The 21203-nt window shown below is 37.6% G+C and overlaps 1 protein-coding gene, 1 long non-coding RNA gene and 1 other non-coding gene across 3 annotated transcripts in view; 1 reads left to right on the top strand and 2 right to left on the bottom strand.

Annotated features, from left to right (window-relative positions):
• Nucleotides 1-21203, top strand: part of LOC124384638 (eukaryotic translation initiation factor 4 gamma 3-like) — a 1295064-nt gene that overhangs the window by 1065020 nt on the left and 208841 nt on the right. The window lies entirely within an intron of this gene.
• Nucleotides 1-21203, bottom strand: part of LOC124384781 — a 277817-nt gene that overhangs the window by 78650 nt on the left and 177964 nt on the right. The window lies entirely within an intron of this gene.
• trnav-uac lies at nucleotides 8635-8707 on the bottom strand. The gene has a single exon. It is a non-coding gene; the product is annotated as a tRNA-Val (tRNA).

The following is a 21203-nucleotide window of genomic DNA, read 5'->3' as shown; positions in this document are numbered from 1 at the left end:
ACTGAAGACACGGCCTGCAACTGACACTGTTATACCCCTAAACTGCACAGACGAACACCAGAGAATCGTAATATTCAAACACAAAAAGTAATGCAGTCTCTGTTTGGATCACAATTTTTGCAAGTTGGTACGACCCAGTCTGGGGTTGGGCAGCACAGCGTGATTAAAGGCACGGGGTGGTGGATGTAAGATGTCTATATGTAGTAGATGGTAGAATGTGTATATGTAGAATATATGGTCGATGTAGAAACAATGTACAGTGGTGTGAAAAAGTGTTTGCCCCCTTCCTGATTTCTTATTTGTTTGTATGTTTGTGGACGCTCAATGTTTCAGATCATCAAACTAATTTAAATATTAGTAAAAGATAACACAAGTGAACACGACATGCAGATTTTAAATGAAGGTTTTTATTATTGAGGGGAAACAAAATCCAAAACTACATCAAATAAATTTTACTACGTAAATAAATGTATAGTTTTTTACAATTATAAAACAATAAACTAAATTTTACACAATGTATAAATACTTAATTTGAGCACCAAAAAAATACAATATATACAAATTACCTCATAAAACTAAAGGAAGAAAATAACTGTATATGCCAATTACAGTATATCCTGACAATTTTAGAAATGTAGCATTAACACTGATATAGTGTTAATACAAATATATTTAACACAATATAAAATGCATAATACTCACTGCTAATGAGCAAAACTGATCTCTTAATAACACAAACTCTTCCCCTTCCACACGTGGAATTTTGGACGGACTTGTAAATGCCATTTTCCTGCAACAACAAAACACATATAATGCATTTATAAATATCTCACTACAAAATCAACAAAAAACCAAATCCTTTACACTCATTAAACATGACACAATATTTACCTTTTACAGTATTGTGATGCACGCTTTACTGCAGCTACAACGCACTGAACAGCGCCACCACCAGTTCACTATGACAAACTTATCCTTGAAAGCCCATTACAATAAAGAGTCTCACACACCTAAAATACACCCCTAACCACAAAGTCACACCCCTTTTATTTCAGACATAAAGTATATTTATAACTTTAACTCCAGCATTCCTAAAACATTGCTTTTTTATTAATATAAAATATGATATGTATTTTATAGATACCTATGCTACACAAATCCAGAAAGTTAAAAGATGCAATTTATTCCTTTTCCTTTAATAATGTTTACACAAATGTTTAAAAATCATTACCTTTTATGTTAAATGTAACTTTCTTATATCCTATTAATATTCTCAATATGTTTGGCAAATTCCGATATATTTGGCATACAGCCTCTCTATTTGTACACATACTCTTCATCTTATATTCACTCACCTTCTCTGTCTCTCTACAGAACAGACATTAATAACATCAACAATCAACAAAAGAACTTTCAGCGTACCCCAAGGTAAAAAATTAATATTTACATTTGCAACAATATACAATAAAATCTTGCTTCATTTGACATTTTCTAACACATTTTCCCTTCTATCCTACAGGACTACAAGTCTGCTTGCTAACAGACGCCATGTGTCGAGGTATTGAGGACTACCTACCAGATGCTAAATGCTGGGTTCACCCAGGCACCACTCTTGAGAGATCTTCTAAACAACACATAGAAAATTAGTGTTTTTCTAAAGTGGATGTGGCAAAATGGCTCAACAGCGCCACCTATACACTTTCAACTGTGTGTGCCTCAAGCTATGTTTCACGTACATGTATGAAAATCGGTACACACATGTAACACACTAATACCTACAAAAAAGTCTATGGGTACGAAATCCGAAACCCAAAAGGAAGTCGGGTATTTTTTATTTTATGAGCACATTTATTGTCATTTTTGCCATTTTCAGATGTTGTATTTTAACAAACTCCTCCTAGAGATTTTTACCAAATTTGTTCTGCACAATCTAAATGTTAAATTGCAAAGATCTTGAGTTTTCATTAAAGGGTGTGTCTGTGGCCTGACAAATTCTGATGTTTTGCCATCAAAAAGTAAGTTGCTATAACTCAGACATACAATGTCCAATCTGCCCCAAACTTCTCATGTTTGATACGACTCCTGATCTGAACAGATCTACATGCCCATATTCAGTATTAGTTATAGCGCCACCTGCTGGCAAAAAGAAATGTCATATTTTACACTTCTCTTCACTCTCAGAAACACATTTCAACATGCCACGCAATAGCAAACATGCTATAAACACGTTCACCCGTGCAACAGTTGGCTAAGTGCTGATGTTTGCGATTACATCACAAAACAGAAAGTTGTTTGGAACTCAGGCATACAATGACCGATCAGCTCCAAACTTCACATGTTTGATAAAAGTCCTGGACTGATGACAATATTTATGACAATATACATTTACGGTCCTACTGGCAGCAGGAAGTGTGGCACTTTGAAATGACTGTGCTATAATTCTCCTGTCTTTACCGCCATATGCACCTCCCACTGTTCACTGTTTTCCTCAGGCCAACCGGTGGCGGTGAGCCAGGTGCGAGGCCGTTCATCGCTGCTTTAATTTTTATTGTTTTCCAGCACAGTAATGTGATGAATGTAAATACTGTTATGTTTGCATCATTATGCTATAAAACACATATTATCCCGTTAAGTTCGGAGCATGCGCAGAAAGAACCGGAGACATGACCACAGCGTTTTTTACTCGTTTACTCTGCACACTGCAAACACACCCACATGCAGCACGAGAGTGCCCTCTAATGGCTATCAGATATTATAACATTAATGCAAAAACATTACAAATACAGTACAGACCCAGTTTACTGGGTGAGAGAGAGAGAAAAACCGGGGGACGGAGCATCTCTGTGTGACGTCATAGTAAGGCAACTTCTATGTAAATCAGAATGCGTCTCTGTTTCTCATTTCCGAGGTTTGTGTGTAAGTAAAGAGACGTAAACATGGGGCTCTTCAGAAGATTTGGAGAGATTTTTCAAACCAAAGAAAGAGGAAAACTAAATAGATTGCTGAAATGAAGGAGAAGCTGAAACACATGGAGAAGGTAGTAAAAGACTTAAATGCATTTATTAATCAGATGAAAGAGAAGATAGCAGAAGAGAAGAGAAAGCCATTCTGCTACAGACGGTGCAAAAGCTGGAGGCTACTTTGGCTTCTGGAGCTAAAGCAGCAGGAACAGGACATAAATCGAGAAATGACACACTACATCACTGAGCTCCAGTCTTTCCTGAAACTCTACGAGAAATCTGAAGAACGTGAGAGAGAGATCTGCGAGAAAACAAAAGCGACTGCTGGAACGTGTTGCTCAGCTCGAGGTCACTTTGAAAGAGAGAAAGAAAGAAGGCCATACTAGACATGGAGGAGAGGAACAATATACCACTCCAGGCCATCAGAGAGCTTCAGGATTCATTAAATCTCTGTGAGAAAGAGAACAATAATTTAATGAGAGACCGAGACCAACTGGAGACACGCCTGTTGCTATGCAAGAGGCCACTTTGCTTTCTGAGCAAAATAAACTCAGGAAAGAAAAAGAAAAGGCCAAACAAGACCTGGAGGAAATGACCACCTCACACCTCCAAACCACCAGGAAGCTCCAGGATTCCCTCAACCACTGTGAGGAAGAGAAAAAGAGGGCAGAGCACAAGAGAAATAATTTGATGAGAGAACAAGAGCAACTGGAGGAACTTGTTGTTGAGCTGGAGGACACTTTGGAATTTGTGAGTGAATTTGAGAAAAAACTAAAGACCAAACAAAACATCACTCGCTTTAAAACCAGATTCCTCAATAATTCACGAAGAACAGGAAATGGCAGCACCGGAGAGCAACAATCTACAAAGCTCTGGGCAGGTTTAGATTTAGCCATGCCATACATATAATAAAGTACAAAACACATCAAAGTTTATTGTAATATTTAATACAAATTTATATTTTAATATTGTGTGTTTTGTGTCTTTTATTAAAGTGTTGGACTTCATTTAAATCGTAACTAAGAATTAAAATCCACATGATGAAATGTTGGGAAAATGTGACAAAAGTAAATGATAATAAAATAAAGGTTCTGATTGAAATCATTTGAACATGAACAGAAGTTAAACTGATCAAAACTATCGATTGCTGCAAAAAGTTTAGTTTGAATGCAGCCTTATAACATCTACTGTTCAAATATAACTTCTGACCACCTCAGTTATGTTAAAAACATCAGAAATAAATCTTTGAATTCAAAACGTTAGAAAATAACAATGTCATTTAATAGATTTATTTTAATAATTCAATCAATTCAGTTAAAAAAGATTTGGTTCTGTAATTTTGAATTGATTCAATAAAGTCTGAATCGATTGATTCACCAGGAAATGACTCGATTCCACAGTTTCAGAAAAACATCTACAACATAAAACAGTCGTGTCTCCTTATAAATATTACTTTTAAAGACACTTTTGTTCTGTTTGTGAAAACCAGCAGGTGGTCAGAAAGTTCCTTCTCTGTTTCTGGGTTAGTTTGAGGGTTCACCTCAGTCCTCTTTAAATGCTTTTAATTTTCTTTCTCTGAATTATGCTGCTGTTAATCTCTTCCATACATCATACATTCTTATACAGGGGTCCAGACTGCGACTAAAATGCTCAACCAAAAATAATAATTTGTGAGTAATATTTTTGATGAGATTCCCACCTGCGTCCATATAAATTTGCACGGTATGACCGAGTAATCTGCATGTCATGACTTTTCATGTCATGACTTTTCTGTGAGGAAGTCAAAAAACGCTTCCTTTCGTGTTACGGGGCTGAGACTTGCAGAATCGCATTTTTAGCCACTAAGAAGATCTGTCATGAAAGCCCTAAGGAGATTTTTTATGTTATACAAACACAAAACTGACTTAAACACAAAGTCATTTTAAACACTATTTTATTAAAGTCAGAGCAGCACAAACTGAATATATCACAAGCATTTCTGAAATAAATAACAAAACAAGTTGAATAATATAACGGAAACGTAATGCATTTTATAATGCATAAAATTAGTGTTCGAACATATAACAGAAATGTCTCTGTGGCTACTAAACTAACCATTATTTTAACAAACAAATATTTTTAATAACAAATGTGTGCTTATTTATTTGAAACAACAAATGGTGCTTACTAGCAAGGACCTGAATGAATGTTAATTTGAGTTTTACTCTCCAAACCAGTGGTTGTACCGCATGAGAAGAAGTCTCTCAAACCTTTGGTCAGACAGCTTGTTCCTCTTTGGAGACAGTACCAGACTTCCCAGGCTGAAAAGTCTCTCAACAGGTGCACTTAATGGAGTAGCTGCATTTCTTCAGAGAAATTTCCTTTATTGTGGGAAATTGTATCGGTTGTTCTCAAGTAGGTCATTACTTCAGTTTCCACAGTGCTGAAGGTTTAATCAGCCTCACAAAACAGAAAAAGTCCTGCACATTGAAGGAGCTTGAGTCTGGTGTTGTCTGAGACACAGGCATCTTGGCTGCTTGCTGAACAGGGCCAGGGTGAGGGATGAGCTTGTGACACTCTGCTGCAAGCCTTCCTTTGACCATCTCTTTCTTCCTCTGGTCTCTCAACCATCGCAGTTTAAACATAAGAAATGAGAAAGCTGCCAGTATTGCATTGTTGCTTTCCAAAATGGATGCAAATCGTGTTTTGATTGCCTGCAGAAAAAAAAAAAACCCCACAGTGACACAGATTTAAGAATGAGTGAAAGATTCCCTCTATGTACATTCTATGAAAGCTGTACACCACTGTGATTTTTGACCTATAGATATGAGTTATAAAATAATTTAAACATCACAAAAACACACACATTAAGAAACTAAAAATATACGTGCAACTGATTGGACAAAACTAAAACTTTATTTTTGCAAAAAAGGAATTATGGTATTATTACTGTTTATTTTTCATCCAGTGGGTAGGTGCAGTACAGTGTGTGAATAGAATCAAAAAAATTGTTTTTGCACTTTACATTCTTTCCATTTCTTACGCTATATTGGTGCTTGCTCAGCTAAAAATATTAATGTTTACATCTATAAACTTCATTTGAATATTGATAAATGTTTCTTACCTGAACTATGGCATCAGGTAGGCCAGTTGCAATAATCAGGCCTTCTTTTATCTCCAGTAGCTTCAACATCAAAACTTCTATTGTGGGCAGGAGGGCTATCCAGGAGGGCTATTGAAGGATATCCAGAGCAACTGTGAGAGGCTTTATGATGGCACAGTATTCCCTCAGAAACTGAAACTCCCTCTCACCAATACATTTTAGCTCTAAATGATTAGAGATGGTACTCAAGTCAGTCATGGGTATTTCAACTATTCTCGCCACAGCATCATAAAATAAATTCCACCTTGTGGAGCATGGCACAAGCAGTTTTTTGCCAACCAAATCGCCCACTAACTCTGAAGCCAAAGTCGACCAGCTAGCCTTACTCCACAGTGCTGCAAATGTATAATAGAGTATTTGGAAATGTATTTATATTAAACAATTTAAATGTTTTATCAGCCAGGATAAAAATAATCTACAATGGTTGTACCTCACTCTCCTGGTTGTTCTTCTGGAATATTTAAAGTATGATCATTCTAAATAAAGTAGTAGTTCTAAATCAGAGTAGTGCAGTGGTGGGCCATCAGGGCCAGCAAGTTCTTCTCTGCTGGCCTAAACATTATCACTAATCTACAATTACAACCTAAATTCCAATATTTGTTCGATGAAATTGTGAGTTTTTCTTGGCTGCACTGCTTCCAGTATGTGAATGTTAGATTCTTTTTTCTTTTTGCTGCCATGTCAATCTAATCTGCCCAGGGTCTTCAGAATCAGTTGTGCTGGCCGATGTACCTTAGACTATATTAGCAATGGATCTGTTTCTTTAACCAATCAGATTTCAAATTCGCCTCACAAGACCAGCTAGCTGGCCCAGACTAGCATCAGCATTTTTCTGTCCTCTGATTGGTTCGTCAGAGCGAAACTGTTACAGCCAAGTTGGACTGGCAAAACATGTCTGTAGCGATCCACACACATTAATACATCAGTTAGACTGATGTAGGAAGAGAAATTGATTTGGTCTCGGACGTTGTTAAAAATCCATTTTCAAGAAAAGCTAGACATCTAGAAAAGCCAGGTAGCCCAACCCTAAAGCTAGTTAGCTTGTCTCAGCCCGGGAAAGGGTTTGTTCACCACTTCCAGACCAGTGAATACGAGCGATACCACTGATACCACAGGAGCGTTGCAAATTATGAGTATGCATTATGCGTATGCATCTCTGGAGAGTAAGTTGTATTTAATTTACATTTTTTAATGTTTTTGTCATGTTATTAGACAAATATTGATTCTAAACTGCTCCACATGATATAGATGGCACAGTTGCGGTTGTAGTGTAAAGGTTTGAAGCTTGCTTGAGTAAAATGGTATTCACCCTCCATATGCAAAATGCCTCTCTCTCTGTAATGCCACTCATTGTTATATTGTGTTTTTGTATAGTATTGATGGTTTCTATAATGTCGACATGATAGTGGTGGTATTAGGTGAATTAAATCAGGTAAGTCCACACTGAAGGCACAGGTACCAAATGCATGGCCCGTCACTGGAGTAGTGTTAAAACAAAGAACACAGACACTCACCATTGCTGTTGTTTAACACCTTCACTGTAGAATCTGTAGGAAAATATTAGTAATGTTGTAAATGAGATTCAAAGTATGTTTTAAATACCGACAGCAACATCTCATTACAAACAGCAACATATAATTACAAACAATATGAACACAATGATGAATTTAAAGTACACTTAAGTAAAAACAATATACTTTACCTTAAAATTTAGGTTTCGTCATTTTGCTTCTCTTTCAAGTAACTGAAAAGGAAAACAGCAATGAAGTAAATAAATGCACTGATGTTTTCATGTTTCAAGGACAAGTGAGCATTTAAATGGGTTGACAATGAAGGACTGGATTTGAACTAGGCAGGTGCTACCCTTCTCTCTAAGGCCAATCTCTTCATCCTGCCATGACTGAGAAATGCTACAAAGCAGTAGCCACATAACTCACAGCAAGCTCTATAAAATGTGGTATGATTTACTATTGATCAACATTATTAAGAAACATTAAAGATGTGAGCTGATCGAAATCAGATTCAGATTGAGTTCACACTTGTACTATTAAGAATCCAGGATGTAAATATTTACCTTTAAAAGCTGTAGTATAGGAACATTTCTCAAAATCTCAGTGGAACCATGTGAATTAAACTTAGAGAACTCACTCAAATGTCCCTATGTTTTGCCCAATAATAGTTTTAGCCAATCAAATGAGTTTCTTTTTCGAACGTTGCTCTGTGTTTCACTACAGGAATCGCTTTGGGCGTGACCAACTACAGAAGCTTCTATGACACTACATCTGTCTTAACAGGTCGACCCGTCTGTCCCCCTCTTACAATGTAATTCACACTTTCTTCCTATGAAGGACCACATCAAGCTCTCTCAGCATATCCAGTTTTTAATGAGTTCAGGGAGGTTGCATCTCACCCATGTCCTTCTTCATATGGAGGAACCATCTCGGGCAGAGACCCTCACCTGATGTTCATCGTGCGCATGGGCCCTGTAACCGCAATGCACTAAAAGCATATAGAATCAGAGACTCAAGGGCATGGCTCCACTGGGGCTCGAACCCAGGACCTTCTGCGTGTAAAGCAGACGTGATGACCACTACACTATGGAACCTGCTGCCGAGAGGGTTGATGTCCAATGTGCATAAATAGAAACATATCTCTCAAAATTTAACTGGGAAAATATTAATTCAACTTAGAAAACTTACTGACTCAAATGTCACAATCATCTCCACTGTTTTGAGCGTGTTAAGCTCCAGGTTTTTATGACTGCACCATGTCTCTCAGGTCTTTCTTCACTGAAGCAGGGTCGTTAGCTGAAAACTGATTTTTACAGCTTTTTAGAGTAGCTCCTCTTAGCCAATCTATGAGGATCAATAATAAGGATTAATCTTCCTCATATTACTGAATTAATCATGTACTACAGAATTTGAAAAGAACTTGGATCCTGTCAACCGAGAACAGAAAGCTGAGGGTACATTTGGAAACAAGTTTTTCGAAGCTGTATAGTTGCAATCTGGAGAACATTTTGCCTGAATCGATATTTTTGCTCATTCATGCTGTTTAGTTGACTGTATGGTTCCATAATGTAGTTGTCATCACATCTGTTTTACATGCAGAAACTCCTGAGCTCAACTCCCAGTGGAACCATGAGTGGAACATGAATGAGGTTTATATTTTTGTGAACAGTTATGTTAAGAAAGCGAAGATATTCCCTAAAATTTGAACACAATTCTGCAAATAAAAACAGGTTGGCATTTTTCTGCATGTAACAGCATTCCACAAGTAGAATCAGAATTAAGTGCATGGTTCTACTGGGGTTCGAACCAAGGCGTTCTGCATGTAAAGCAGGCGTGATGACCACTACACTATGGAGCCTGTTGCTGAGAAGGATTATGTTGGACACTAGGAAGGAAGTTGGACACTAAGGAAGGAGAAAAGGAGAACTACAGGGGAATAAAGTTGATCAGTCACACCATGAAGTTATAGGAAATAGTGGAAGCCAGGCTGAGTTTATTCATTAGTTATTTATCCAGTTATCATCTGTTAACCTGTTATTTCAACAAAACCAGATTTTCTCCTGCAAACCAAGTTCAAGAAAATGCTACAAGGAATTGACTCCCATGTCGTGTTTGCTGGACTTTAGAATGTAATACTTTATTGCACTGAGGTGCTTTAGTACATAAAGGTCTTCATTTAATTGTTATTATTATTATATGCAGATTTACATATTTATGAAACCCAAAGAGATAAAATTATTAAATTTCCAATATTTGGTTTGATTAAACAATGTTATTTGGGTGTTATATAATCAACACATCCTCGTCAAAGCAAGGAACATTCATAAACCCCCAAAAACTTTAATAATGATGATTAATAATAATAATAATAATAATAATAATAATAATAATAATAATAAAAATAATACAGTGGAACCCGGTTATGTCGATGTCCTAGGGGGTCGCCAGAAAGCATCGAGGTAACCGATGATCGAGATAAACAAAAATCAATATAGCGGCAATATATTAACGTGCTTGAAATTTCTTTATGTACATGATGTGCGTTAATAAATGAGAATGTGCATGCATGTGTTTTTGAAGGGTTTTTTACACAACAGCGTTGCCGCGATTTGTTTGATGAAGGCATGCTATAAAAATACATACAGTACATGTTTATCTGTCAGGAATCCACCTGCCACGCCCCCTTCGGCCCCCTTCAGCGTGTCAGGTGCTTTCTCAGCCGCTTTCTCTGAAGCTCTGCTTCAATTGCGCACATATGGTGCTCGTTTATCATCATCACCAGCTCCTATTTAAACTTCCACACTCTCACTGTCCGTTATTGTTGGTATATGTTGGTTCACGGCGGTCGTTGTTATCGCTCATGTGTATCTCGGTACGTGCCTTCCCACCGGCACTCTCTCAACGGCTGCTCTTTTCTTCCCAAAGCGCATCGCGGATTCTTTCACGTGGGTGTCAGTCAGAACAGATCGATGCTTTGATTTCACGTGTTTCAGGGTAGAAAACACAGACTTTGTTTTTTTTTTTTTTTATGTGCGTGTTCACTTCGCTTGAGTTCAATAAGTTTTTTTCGTCAAATGCGCATGTGCATGAGATGAATATACCGCAGGGGGGGCAATTAATTTTTACAAGGGGCCACATGAGAAACCTGAATTGTGTCAGAGGGCCACACCAACGATAATATTTTAGGGATGCACCGAAATGAAAATTAAATTCAAATTGCAATGAAATCCATAATTTTTTGTGTTATGCCTTTTGCCTTGGCACCATCACTGGAAAACTTTCCTGCCTTTTTAAAAACGTCCTCTACAGACAGAGTGCGCATGCTCGGATTGACTTTACTTTTCTGCGCCGCGTTCTTCTCATATTTAGAATGGCAATCGTAATGTTTGGATTTCAGGTGATAAATAACACCCGACTTGGAGAAACTCTTTGCAGATACACCCCCTCTTGAAATTTCAGCATTGCATGTTTTGCAAATCGCTCTCCGCACACCGCAGACATGTTGCTCTTATCCAGATAACCGTGTGCTGCTGCGCTTTTTTATTGCGTCATTACAATTATGTTTCTGCAGTGTTGTTTTGGTGATTTAGGTATTTCAGCCAAATCTTAGGTCTGATATACCGCAAAGTTTCCTGTAGGGCAAGCTCATTTAAGTCTTAAAATACCGTATTGAACTCAAGCAAAGCGAACACGCACATTAAAAACAAACAAACACAAACTTCGATATGAACGTAAGAGCCGCATGAAACCAGCCAAAGAGCCGCATGCGGCTCGCGAGCCACGGGTTGGCCACTCCTGTTGTAGAACGTCAACAATATTTAGGGCATACAATTTCAAACAGGCAATGCTGACAAAAGCTAGGCAGAGATGTCTACAAACAATTTGAGTTTTATATGATCAGAATCAGACTTAATAACTTACTCATCGTAGCAACTTGCTGGAAATTCCTCGAATGGGTCGATTCGCTCTCTTCAAAATGCAAACGATCCTCATCCGAATCACAATCTTCTTCGGATGAAAAGGAAAATTCTTCATCCATTACTGATGTCCGGTTCGTGAACGAATCGTTCATTTGAACTGGTTCTTTTTAGTGAATCGGTCGAACCGGTTCACCAAATCGGACTGAATCGTTCAAAACAGTTCAAAACAGCGTCTCAAATCAGCAGTAATCAACAAAATTACTCAAGTAACTCACTTTTGAATGTGTATGAGGTGTATGAGAATGGGGTTCTTCTTTATTTTCTCCAACAGTACACATATTAAACTGAAACATGCTGCTGAACAAGTGATCATCACTGAGCATGCGCATACCTGCCGATTCCAAGCAGCACACATACTGCTGTTCTCGACTCACCAGTACTGTATCAAGAACCGTTTCTTTCAGACACGTCCGACATTCTACTGATACCAACGAATTGTTGATACTGAGCATGCGTGACCTACCGAGCAGTACGTGTGCTGTCTGACATTAATACACACACACACACACACTTTACATACTGTAAAGGCTGGTGCTGCTCTGCTGATATATGAGCGCAGGTGAACTGAGGACTTAAATAAAAAGTAAGTTTTTTTACTAACAACTTTAAACATCAACATTTTGCACATCAGTGCCTGTATTGGGTGATTTAGTGCAAAACGTAAATGTAAGGAACATTTCTAAGATGATGATGATGATTTAATTTAAACAGATAAGCTATATGCCCTCATGCAATAGACATGACTTTATTTAAATGTGTTTAGTGTGTATGTTCATCCGCTGAGATGATATTTGGATATGCATGACGTCATGACATAAGGACGTAAAAGAACTGGAGAACCGTTTTTTTAACCGGTTTTTTGAAACAAACTGTCAGAAAGAACTGATTCACAAAAAATATTTGGACTTCCCATCACTATCGTCCATGGGCGTATGCTTTCCCAGTTCATCTCACCTTCTACACACACATGAGTCAGGTGTGTGTCTGCGCCTCAATTAATGTTCAACTCCATTAACTAAAGGATTTTATTCACCTTAAATAAAGCGATTCTCTTTAATGTAGTTGATGCAGACTCATTCATAAATTAGTTGTGGCAAAAATGCTGATTTCGGATGTAATTTTCCATGAATCTGCTCTATTAGAGATTAAAATATCACTTATCTAGTGAACGTTAGCTTGTTTATAATAGCTTGTAGCATAGTGCACTGACACTAACACACCAAAGCCGTTTACCATGCATTGTTTTATTTGGGACGACTTGGTATAATGTTAACATTAACACACAATTAGCATATTGTTTATCTGTGCATTTACTAAATGATCACTGTGCTACAGCCGAACTGACCCACTGTATTTTTATAATCAGTTTCTATTCTGTTCTTAAATGTCTTCATTAATTTGTAAATAAAATGTTAAACATGTTTTTAATTCCTTGTTTTTATTGTTGTGGTTATTTTTTTTATGATAGTTTTACTTTATTTATGTAAAGCAGTTTGAATTATTATTGTGATTGATGCAGTCTCCATGCTACAATAATAATGATAGAAACAAAGTTTTTCACTGTGGGGACACTGTGTCTTTATACTGTAAGCACAATTTGACTGTATTATTTGTGTCCCCCTTCAAAAATTGCTCATGAGAAATTTTATATTTATTGTCCCCCCTACTGTTAAATGAAATTTACGCCCATGTCTTCATCACTGTCCAAAACCATCTGAAGAGATTCCTCTCCGGTGTAGTGTGTCATCTTTTAAACGCAGCTGAATGTGTAATAATCTCAGTGGAATCGCATTGTTTAATGCCACTGTCCGGGAAGCGTGTGTGTGTGTGTGACTCAACGAACTGTTTTACCTGTGAATAGCGGGGGGGCGTGTCCGCTCGCAGCTCATTATAAGATAATGAGGTGGAAAGTCTGTGCTTCTACTTGGTTTCACATGATTTATATTCATTGGAAACATATGTTTTTTATTTCACCGACTTATTCTAAAACTACATACTTTAAGCTGTCTAAAGATATATTTTTTTATTTCCGTGTGTCAGATATTGGCCGAGTTTCACCACTTTTTAATGACGTGTTTCTAAACGAAGATCACGCAAACAAAGGCGACAGATGGCGCACCCTGATTATTTTATTCATTTAAAAAAAATACAACATTTTGTTTATATAGTGAGCATACACAAATGAAAGTAGACCATTTACAGATTTAAATGATGTATTACTTTGACATGTTTGATCAAATATGACCGAGCAGTTTCAGCTCTTTTTGCTGGCATCTGAAAAAAAAGCTTCTTTGAGCGCCGGCGGCAAATCAGACTCCGTCTGATCCAGTGCGGCAGGGGAGTAGATATAGAATGGTGAGACTGCAGTGAAGACCACACCGCATCCTGTAACCTCAAACGACGACCGTGTCTCAATGATAATATCATTGAGTCTTTTCTATGTGTTTGAAATTTGCGACATAGGATAGGACGACAATTCCAATCACGATGTTTCGCTGGTTCAGTTGTCCATAGAACATAGCCACAGAAGGTGATGGTGTAGTACGTTACAAAGGTGCTTTGCATGACGAAGGATTGGGCAAGGGTAATAGCCCTACGCACATGAAAGATACGGGTGATCAGCTGAAGTCCTGCAGGAAGATCATAGACAGAGTTCTGGATGGAATCTAGCCACATTCCATCTGGGGAGAACATGTCAGCGTGGTGCAGAATGTCCATCACCGGTCTGAACCGGTCCGCATCAGTTTTCCAAACGAATTCATCCTTTTCTGGAGGAAACCTGTACCATTTACGAGATTCACGATGGCACAGTTGACTTAAAGGACCGATAGGCCGCTCCAGGCACCACAGGCAAAGATTGGGATAAAGAAAGGCGAAACAAGCATAGCAGGGACCTCTTAAGGTGTCAAAGTTGAAGCGATACCCCTCAGCACATGCTTCGATGTACGCACACATGCGTTGATGCAGACACCTCCTATGTTCATCAGCTGCCATGTTCCTGCACACAGCATAAAATACACACAACAACAACATGATTTATATACGATATAATCAAAGAATCAGAATTAAAGCGTAGAAAGAGTTTAGTGCTTTTAGTTATAAGGAAACGTTTGTTACAGTCATTTTTTCTCATTGACTAGGGCCATAATCCCTCCATCCAAATCCACATAGATGTTTTGATCCATATCTGTGGAGATGTTTTCTGTAGAAGACTCTTCACCTGTAATTTTATACACTGGGAGCTGTACGTATTGTCTAAACAATGACAAGGAATTCCACAACAGATAAAACATGCCACGGCTGCAAGGATTATTAAAATTGTAGTCCCAGTCTGACCCTATTCTACTCTATTTATTAGTATATTATGTTCATTATACTTGGAGTAAACAGGTTACATGAGTTTGATTAAAATATGGGATAAATAGGTTAAATTAAGCTACTTCATTGTATCTAATAGATTCTATACTAATTATTAGGTACATTTGTTGGATTAATATAAAAAGTTAAACTATAAAAGCTAAGCTTAGCTAGTTAGTTACCCATGCAAATGTCGCTAAATAATGACTTTAATAAAGACCGAGTCTTCTACTAAATTATCTACAATATTCTGCCATAATTATTTAGACGACTTACCAGGTACCTGTATGAAGAAATGTTCAATAGAAGAGAATTTGTAATGTTTTTTTAGTTGCTGCTAATCGCTGCTGCTTCTTGCTGCTGTTTGTTTGTTTGGTGGTTGTCAATTTTAGTGTCTCTTTACTTACAATTGGTAAATTCACAAATGAGAAACAAAAGCACGCTTTGAATTATATAGACACTGTGACATCACACTTAGATGCCCCGCCCTCTGCCGGTGACATCATCATGTCACTCACTTTATTTCTCTGTCTCTATTTCTCTCTATCTCTCTCTCTCTCTCTCACACACACACACACACACACACACACACACACACACACACACACACTCTCTGCGCATGTACAGATTACAGAGGGAAGATTACACACAATCCGGAAGTTGACCCAGTGACTATATGAATGTTGTAGAATCATAAATGACCAGATGAAGCTGACTGAGGTGAACCCTGAAACTAACCCAGGAACAGAGTAGGAACATTCTGACCACCTGCTGGTTTCTTTTTGAGAGACTGCTGAAAGGAAATTTCTTGAACTATCTATGGACTCAGTCTCGGTCGACCTCATTGTTTTGAATAGAAGTGACTGAACTGAACTCTTGAACCGAGTCACTTGAACTGAATCTAAGGAGTCGAAATCATCGAAACGAATCATTTCAAACTGAATTGACCAAACTGAATGACCTAAACTAGATTTTTTTTCCTCTTTATGGAGGAAACCTGTACCATTTACGAGATTCACGATGGCACAGTTGACTTAAAGGACCGATAGGCCGCTCCAGGCACCACAGGCAAAGATTGGGATAAAGAAAGGCGAAACAAGCATAGCAGGGACCTCTTAAGGTGTCAAAGTTGAAGCGATACCCCTCAGCACATGCTTCGATGTACGCACACATGCGTTGATGCAGACACCTCCTATGTTCATCAGCTGCCATGTTCCTGCACACAGCATAAAATACACACAACAACAACATGATTTATATACGATATAATCAAAGAATCAGAATTAAAGCGTAGAAAGAGTTTAGTGCTTTTAGTTATAAGGAAACGTTTGTTACAGACATTTTTTCTCATTGACTAGGGCCATAATCCCTCCATCCAAATCCACATAGATGTTTTGATCCATATCTGTGGAGATGTTTTCTGTAGAAGACTCTTCACCTGTAATTTTATACACTGGGAGCTGTACGTATTGTCTAAACAATGACAAGGAATTCCACAACAGATAAAACATGCCACGGCTGCAAGGATTATTAAAATTGTAGTCCCAGTCTGACCCTATTCTACTCTATTTATTAGTATATTATGTTAATTATACTTGGAGTAAACAGGTTACATGAGTTTGATTAAAATATGGGCTAAATAGATTAAATTAAGCTACTTCATTGTATCTAATAGATTCTATACTAATTATTAGGTACATTTGTTGGATTAATATAAAAAGTTAAACTATAAAAGCTAAGCTTAGCTAGCCGGCTAGTTACCCATGCAAATGTCGCTAAATAATGACTTTAATAAAGACCGAGTCTTCTACTAAATAATCTACAATATTCTGCCATAATTATTTAGACGACTTACCAGGTACCTGTATGAAGAAATGTTCAATAGAAGAGAATTTGTAATGTTTTTATTATCGCTGCTGCTTCTTGCTGCTGTTTGTTTGTTTTGGTGGTTGTCAATTTTAGTGTCTCTTTACTTACAATTGGTAAATTCACAAATGAGAAACAAAAGCACGCTTTGAATTATATAGACACTGTGACATCACACTTAGATGCCCCGCCCTCTGCCGGTGACATCATCATGTCACTCACTTTATTTCTCTCTCTCTATTTCTCTCTATCTCTCTCTCTCTCTCACACACATACACACACACACACACACACACACACACACACACTCTGCGCATGTACAGATTACAGAGGAAGATTACACACAATCCGGAAGTTGACCCGAGTGACTATATGAATGTTGTAGAATCATAAATGACCAGATGAAGCTGACTGAGGTGAACCCCTGAAACTAACCCAGGAACAGAGTAGGAACATTCTGACCACCTGCTGGTTTCTTTTTGAGAGACTGCTGAAAGGAAATTTCTTGAACTATCTATGGACTCAGTCTCTCGACCTCATTGTTTTGAATAGAAGTGACTGAACTGAACTCTTGAACCGAGTCACTTGAACTGAATCTAAGGAGTCGAAATCATCGAAACGAATCATTTCAAACTGAATTGACCAAACTCAATGACCTAAACTAGATTTTTTTTTCCTCTTTATGGAAAAAGTAGCTTTAAATGCAACACTGCTTAAAACAAAACCAATATAGAAACATTTATTCCAGCTCATAAATCGATAAAACATGCAGCATTAAACATGAACTTCCAGCAGATGAACATCTCATAATACTGTCTGGAAGTGAGAAATGTACAGGTTGTTTTTCCATACACATGAACTTACTTTGATCAGAAACACAATCATACTCCAAATCAATTAATCAATAAAGTCAATAAAAGAATCCCAAACTGCTGTGTGTCTTGTCCTCGCTATTAATGACGTCATTAGAGCTCACTACTTCTAATGACCTGCTGTGACAGTGAGCTCTACACATCACACTGCCACCTACTGGTCATTTATGATTCTGCAACATTCATAGAGTCACTCCGTCAACTTCCGGTTCTCAACTCGATTCACTCGCTTTATACACAGTTTACAGCCGTTTTTATCTTATTTATGACTGTAATATCGCTCTTCTCTCAGGAACAACAGAAAAGCTGTGAAGACATGATATTTTATCCGCTCTTTACCTCTGTAATGTGTGCATGCGCATAGTGTCAGGTTAAGAGAGACCGGGTTACGTCACAGACGGAGGGCGGGCATCTCCTGTGACGTCACAGTAAGGTAACGTCTATAATTGGGAACGAGTCTCTGTTTCTCTCATTTCCGAGGTTTTTGCGTGTGAGTAAAGAGGCATAAACATGGAGCTCTTCAGAAGGTTGAGAAAGTTTTTTCAAACCAGAAGATCGAAGAAAACTAAGCAGATTGCTGAAATGAAGGAGAAGCTGGAACACATGGAGAAAGTAGAGAAAGACTTGGATGCATTTTCTCTTCTAATGGTAGAGAAGATAACAGAAGAGAAAGAAGAGAAAGCCATTCTGCTACAGACGGTGCAAAGCTGGAGGCTACTTTGGCTTCTGAGAGAAAGCAGCAGGAACAGAATATAACTGAGAGAAACTCCACATCTCCAAAACATCACTGAGCTCCAGTTTTCCCTGAAACTCTACGAGGAACAGGAAAAAACAGTAGAACGTGAGAGAAAGAGCTGGGCGAGAGAACAAAAACAACTGCTGGAACGTGTTGCTCAGCTTGAGGCCACTTTGAAAAGAAAAAAAGAAAAGAAGGCAAAACTAGACATGGAGGAGAGGAACAATTTACAGCTCCAGACCATCAGAGAGCTTCAGGATTCCTTGAATCTCTGTGAGAAAGAGAACAATAATTTAATGAGAGACCGAGACCAACTGGAGACACGTCTTGCTCTGCGAGAGGCCACTTTCGATTCTGAGCAAAATAAACACAGGAAAGAAAAAGAGAAGGCCAAACACGACCTGGAGGAAATGACCACCTCACACCTCCAAACCACCAGGAAGCTCCAGGATTCCCTCAACCACTGTGAGGAAGAGAAAAAGAGGGCAGAGCACGAGAGAAATAATTTGATGAGAGAACGAGAGCGACTGGAGAAACATGTTGCTCAGCTGGAAAAAATTTTGAGTGAATTTGAGAAAAAACAAAAGACCAAACGAGACATCACTCGCTTTAAAACCAGATTCCTCAATAATTCATGAGGAACAGGAAATGGCAGCACTGAAGAGAATCTGCAACACTCTGGGGAGGTTTAGATTCAGCATGTGAGCACATGCAATTACATATCATAAAGTACAAAACACATCAATGTTTATTGTAATATTTAATAAAAATTGAATATTTTAATATTGTGTGTGTTTTGTGTCTTTTATTAAAGTGTTGGACTTCATTTCGTAACTAAGAATTAAAATCCACATGATAAAATGTTGGGAAAATGTGACAAAAGTAAATGATAATAAAATAAAGGTTTTGATTGAAATCATTTGAACATGAACAGAAGTTAAACTGATCAAAACTATCGATTGCTGCAAAAAGTTTAGTTTGAATGCAGCCTTATAACATCTACTGCTCAAATATAACTTCTGACCACCTCAGTTATGTTAAAAACATCAGAAATAAATCTTTGAATCCAAAACATTAGAAAATAACAATTTAAATCAATAGATTTATTTTATTAATTCAATCCATTCAGTTAAAAAAGATTTGATTCGGTAATTTTGACTCCTTAGATTCAGTTTAAGTCACTGAGTCAATTCACTGATATTGATTCAATTGATTCACCAGGAAATGATTCGATTCCACAGTTCACAAACATAAAACACTCCTGTCTCCTTAAAAATATCACTTGAAAAGAAACTTTTGTTCTGTTTGTGCAAAACCAGCAGGTGGTCAGAAAGTTCCTTCTCTGTTCCTGGGTTAGTTTGAGGGGTTCACCTCAGTCAGCTTCGTCTCCGTGGTTTGGCTCGTCATCTTACATCATCGTCTCATTGTAATAAACGGTGTTCCAGCATGAAAAACCCCTGACCTGCATATATACAGACAATAATCAGTTCCCAAACATCTCAACATTCACTGTTTCTAGTTCAATAACAGAACAAATAGCATTACAGTTCAGAGTCTGATTTGAGGTTTAATCAAGTTTTCATTGGATTCTAACATGTTTGATTGAGTTCTTGTATGTAGATGATACTTTTAATACATTTAATAGTAACTTCATGCAGGTTCTTACCATAAAGACTCAATGTTATAAAAAGTTTTTGACAAAATAAATTGTTTCAATGTTATTAAATCTGTACTCGTTATTTCTACATTATTTATTACATTAATTTTGATAAGCTGATTTAATCAACAGTTTAAGTTTTAGACAGTTTAATATTATTAAGAAAAATATGTTGCTTTGTAAAAGATCAACATCACATATAACTAGACAACAAAACACCATTAATAATATTTGTACAGAATTAAGTAAAAAGAAAGTCCTGACAGAGCCACTAGAGGGCAGTGTGAGACTGACATCTGACAACCAACTGCAGTTATTATTATTATTATTATTATTATTATTATTATTATTATTATAGTTTTGGGGGGATTTATGAATGTTCCTTGCTTTGATCAGCAAGATCAGTCCAGTCCAGTTTTATTGTTTAAGCAAAACCAATTATTAGGAATTTAATCATTTTATCACTTTGGGTTTTATTAATGTGTAAATCTGCATATAATAATAATACAAATTATTCATTATAAAATCATAAATATGTTTAAATGTAGACATTCAGGTACTAAAGCACCTCAGTGCAATAAAGTATTGCATTCTAAAGTCCAGCAAACACGACATGGGAGTCAATTCCTTGTAGCATTTTCTTGAACTTGGTTTGCAGGAGAAAATCTGGTTTTGTTGAAATAACAGGTTAACAGATGATAACTGGATAAATAACTAATGAATAAATGCTTCATTCAGCTCATTAACATGCAAACTGATGAGTTCCATCACCTGCTGTATGAACCTGAACAGAATCCACATTGTATTTCTAGTTGGAGATGCTGAGATTCTCTTTTTATTGAAATCTTTTTATTAAAACAGCAGGATGAGTTACTAAAGCTGAGCTTTTTCTCTCATTGAGACCTGAATTCTGTGAGCACGGCTGCAAGGAGCACGGCCTCTCTCAGAGCACGGTAGAGCACGGCTCTCGGCGGCACGCTCGGTAAGGAGCACGGCTCTCAGGAGCACGGTAGGAGCACGGCTCGGTGAGGAGCACGGCCTCTCGGTAAGGAGCACTGCCTCTCGGTAAGGAGCACGGCTCTCGTAAGGTAGAGCACGCTCGGTAAGGAGCACGGCTCTCGG

Source organism: Silurus meridionalis, chromosome 4 (assembly GCF_014805685.1).
Source record: "Silurus meridionalis isolate SWU-2019-XX chromosome 4, ASM1480568v1, whole genome shotgun sequence".
Classification (NCBI taxonomy): domain Eukaryota; kingdom Metazoa; phylum Chordata; class Actinopteri; order Siluriformes; family Siluridae; genus Silurus; species Silurus meridionalis.
This window is presented reverse-complemented; position numbering and strand designations above follow the sequence as displayed.